Source organism: Copadichromis virginalis, linkage group LG22 (genome assembly GCF_057382275.1).
Source record: "Copadichromis virginalis isolate Kocher_CV1m ecotype Utaka linkage group LG22, C_Virginalis_male_GT1.1, whole genome shotgun sequence".
Classification (NCBI taxonomy): Eukaryota; Metazoa; Chordata; class Actinopteri; order Cichliformes; family Cichlidae; genus Copadichromis; species Copadichromis virginalis.
In genome coordinates, this window is record NC_140638.1 from 32,499,546 (window position 1) to 32,504,247 (window position 4,702).

Below are 4,702 nucleotides of genomic sequence, written 5' to 3' on the forward strand. Positions count from 1 at the left end.
GATTGTTGTAGCACACAGGACCTGGCGCACATGGCGTTGCAGTAATGTTTATTTGTACTGTTCTGCTTTTTGTAGACCGTGCACAGCTTTGCAGCTGCCTTGTGTTGCTCACTGCATCATACACAGCACTCTTGCTGAAACAGGCAAGGCGTAGTTAGTGTGATGCATAACAGCTGTGCCCACCAGCCTCCCCTGGCACTGTCCATTGAACCCACTGCTCCACCCCTCCCCTGCAGATGAGCCACAAACCACACCCCACCATAGCTCTACACTGTAAAAACTGTGATTGGGGTTAATTAGAATCTAATAGGAGAGTAATAGTAATTATTACTCAGTAAAAACGTGTATGAGTAGTTTTAATCAAATCTAAGCAAAATTCAACAATTTTGAGATGTTCAGTTATTTAAATTTACACAGTTTTGTTTGGGGTAAATTCAGCAATGGTTTGTTGAGTAGATTTAAAAAAAATGTTTGAGTACTAAAAAAATTTAAGAAATCTAATAGATTTAACTGATGAAAGCATTTTCATTTTAATCATTGTACACTTCCGCCCATAATCCTTTGTGCCACGTGCAGGACACACGCGCTTCATGAGTGGACGTCTCCATTTTGTCAGAGGTAAGACTTCTTAATTTGTTCAAATATAAGACACGGTTTAAACAATAACGTATATCGGTTTTGAGTAAAGGTTTTAAACAGTATGATACGTCGAAATTTTATTAATAATCATCACTGTAATGATAGTATCGTATTTTTACACAAATGGCAGTTAGTGGACTGCTAGCACAAGGTCACTTTCCAAGCCTTCACGACTGTGTTACTGAACAGCTTTAACTAACCACATGTTTTACCGTATTAAAAAATATCAACGGTATATTCCGATGAGTTTTAACGTCTTTCATCCACGTTTAAAAGTTCATGAAAAGGTTTTGCGGTCAGTTGTGAGTGATTTTGTCAGCCACAGTCAGTTTTTCGAACTCCAGTTTCCAATAATGGCGGCCGCTACTAAGTTTTAAAATTACTCTTAGTAATCTTTCTGGGTCACAAAATAAACTTTTAACATATTTTCAGGCGCGAAAGTAGCTGTGTAAACATCAAATATCTGCTCGGTTTATCAAGATATCGCATGTTTGCAAAAGTGCTTCGACGTTTTCGGAGCATCTGCTACCCACCAGCTCGATAGCAAGCCGGGAGCTCGAGGGTCACTGAAGCCGCTGAGAACGGCACAACTCCCGGCACATCATTTTCAGATCACCGCGGGGTTTCGCTACTCAGTTTAAACGTAATGTATAAGTCACTTAGACAACCTAAAAATGTTATTGTTTGGTTTTTTTCAGTGTTTTATTTGTTCGTGAGTAAATCGGTTTGGCTGAGATTAAAGTTATTAGATTAGATAAAATAAAACTTTATTAATCCCCCGGGTGGGTTCCTCCTTGGTTTTTACACAGCTGACTAAACGTCAAAAATGATAATGTTGCTTTCCTTTCAGGTAATGGAAGATCCCTCAACTTAAATTCACCTGATCAGCATGGGATTGAAGTTGCAGGCTATCATAGCCAAGGTATTTTCCACAGACATTTCAGCTTGGAATTTTATTTAAAGAATTTTTTTGTCAAATTTCATTTGCATGGTGCACAGCTCCACTAATTTGTTTGCATGTTTTTGTCAGTGCAAGAGGACGCCAGGACGTCACTGATATAATTAACAACACAATTATGGGTTTCATGTTTTAATTGTATTTTAAATACATGTCTATTCTTAGTAAAAAAAACAAACAAAAAACAAACAAAAAAACACAAGTACAGGTATTGCTGGGTTTTTGTTTTGTCCCAAGAAGGAAAAACCCTTTCTGACGAACATAAACTAAATTAGATAAAAAAACTAAATGACTAAATTAATGTAATTTACTAAAACGACACATTTAAAGATTGAACCTGTCAAGCATGTTGACAATACCTTTGTGTTGACTGTCAGCACCCAGGCATGTGCATTAACATCAGCTAATTATCGCACATAATGCTCCATGTGATGATAATTTGATATTTAACAGTTTTTTTTAATACTGCCAATTCTCACAGTTTTGTCTTAATAAATGGTCACTTATCTGATGGTAATTTTTGGAATTCTTGCTCATTTTCAGTCACCAAGCAATCCTAGCAATAACATAACCAGAAATCTGGTTATTCAGTGCTTGATGGTGTACCTTGGGGAGTCCATTGATCAACTGATCAAAGAGTACAGTGTAAGTGTTGAAGTAGAAACATTATTCTGTTTTTGTTATTCATATGTGTTTGTCAAGTTTCAAATAATTTGAGGCATTATCATGTTTTATTTGTCATTCAGCTACAGGATGTGTCCAGGAAATATTTCATGTGTGCAACTACAGTCAGAAAACCCATGTGTTTGTTGTTTCAGGATGCTGATGAGGATGGTGTGTCACAAGATCTTTCTGAACAGAGGATGAAAATCTACAAAATCAAGGCTGTTGGATCTGAGGAGGATGACATTGGCATTGTGCTGGAGGGTGTGAGAGTTATGCCTGCTCTGGGCAATTTTCCAAGAGCATGCGCAATGCTGGTTGGATTGACATATGCAGTCGATCTTGCCTATCCCAAAGAGCTAAAATACACCTTGGAAGTATTCCAGAAACTTTTCCTTGAACTGGATTGTGCTAAGCTCTCACCAAAAGTGAACAGCCTCAAGAACAAGTTATTGGCTTAAACGAGGACTCTGAAAGAATGAAAGGGAAGTAAGCTCACTGAAAACCTTTGGTTTGTCTTTGTTAGATGCAGCTATCTTTTCAGTTTTTAAGTTAATTTCATCTTATTCATATCTTACCCAAATGACCTGCAATGTGTCAGGCTGTATTTGTGCTCTTCATTTTAATTTTGTTTTTTATTACCTACAAGTTTCTTAGGAATATTCTGTTTGAAAGGCAGCAAATTGGAGGAATCACTAGTGAAGCTTTTCTTTGTTTATAGTGTATGTTACTATAAAACATTGGTTTAAAACAACTTTAAAATTTAACAGAAGTGCAGTCCTGTAGCTGTAGAAATGTTACTTCCTCTTACATGTGTCTTAGATTTTCTCAGGTTAAACATCCAAATTGGGACAAAAGGTTGATTTACATTATTGATATTCCATGTACATGAGTGAAAAACCTTTGTTCTACAGTTATATTGAGTGATTCAATTTAACAAAAGATTGACAAACTAAAGTTTTTGTTAGTCAATCATAAATAAGTAACAGAGATAAAGGAAACGGTAAAGGATATTCAAATTTCAGGTTCATGTTGATATTACAGTCTAAAGATTAATTTCTTTTTTACAAAACTGGTTTACATTCATGCAGTTTATGTTGCTGTTGCTCTGTACACAAAGCTGTGTGATAAACTGTTTATGACACTAAAACAAATTTACAGCAGAGGAATGTATTTAGGAGATCAGGAGATTGTTGATGAGAATTCAGTGTATACGAGCAGAAAAATGTTATATTATAAATTACTGTGTTTTATTTTCCACAATAAAACAAATTACTGTTTTGATGTTTTCTTTGTGAAATTGATTCATTTTACTCAGAAAATAAGTAAAATTCATTTCATTTTCTCTTATTATTCAGTCATTATTTTTAAGGTTTATTTGGAAAATTATTGAATCCAATTTGAGTTTTACTGAAAAACAAGAAGATTTCATTTCTTTGTAATGGATATTTTAGGAAGTTTTTACTAAACCTTTGCCAGATAGTTAGTAAATTCAAAGTAATTTTTCTCAGAGACTTATTTCATATCAATTTTTTTTTTTGGTAAAGTTGGGCAATTTCAACCTTCAGTTTGAGATTTTGACCCTAAATCCAACACATATTTACAGTTTAATTCTATTAATATCTACTTTTGTTTTCTATTTGAATTTAATTAACATTTTCTCTACATTTTACATAAATCTTTTGAAATTAAAATCTACTTAATTATTTCAAGTGTCACTTTGTTGCCATAACTTTTTTAAGTAACCTCTAGTCACAGTTTTTACAGTGTATAGCTACAGGTGAATATAACCATTATTACATACATACATAGCATCAATTCAAGTGCTGTAATAGGATACCACTATTATAACAAGATCGTTCATAACAAGTCAGTCAAGACAGTGGAAGCATGTAGGAACCACAGCAACTCAGCCACACAGCGACAGACTGGGTGAAATTACAGAGCCCAGTCACCATGTGTTGAGGCACGTAACGCGGCTGGAAGCTTCATGGTATGGTTTTCATGGCCAAACAGCTCCTGTGTAATGTGTCAATGGCCCAGTACTTGACCCATATAGTCTAAATGTCACTATAATGTCAGTCACAAGAAAGCCCAACAATAATCATACCCCACTTTGTCTATTTTTCTTTATGTGGTACCTTAATTTACTAAATGAGCTCCATCTTCAGCTAAAGAAGACTCAAAACTTGTACTCAAGATGATAAACCCGTGAGAGAAATGTTACCAAAGTCATAGACCAGAAGACCAAAGGAAACTTCCGCTGCTGCAATTAAAAACTTTTCCATGGAAGCTTCAAAATGTAAAAAAAAAAAGACTTACTAACGCAAAATATTTATTTGATACATTGAAATATTAGAGTTAACTCTGCCAATCAGGAAGCTCCGAGAAACGTTATTTCCTTGTTACCCAGAAGCAGATGTTGAAGACACGTGCACTCAA

At 35.1% G+C, this 4,702-nt stretch overlaps 1 long non-coding RNA gene across 2 annotated transcripts; it reads left to right on the forward strand.

The window, feature by feature from the left end:
- The first annotated feature begins 276 nt into the window (after nt 1–276).
- LOC146683688 (uncharacterized) lies at nt 277–3,544 on the forward strand. 2 transcript variants are annotated; one of them, XR_014917634.1, is made up of 4 exons: nt 277–618; nt 1,490–1,561; nt 2,141–2,242; nt 2,416–3,544. It is a non-coding gene; the product is annotated as an uncharacterized LOC146683688 (long non-coding RNA). The 2 variants fall into 2 exon arrangements; XR_014917633.1 differs by having other exon boundaries at nt 277–1,561.
- The last annotated feature ends 1,158 nt before the right edge of the window (nt 3,545–4,702 follow it).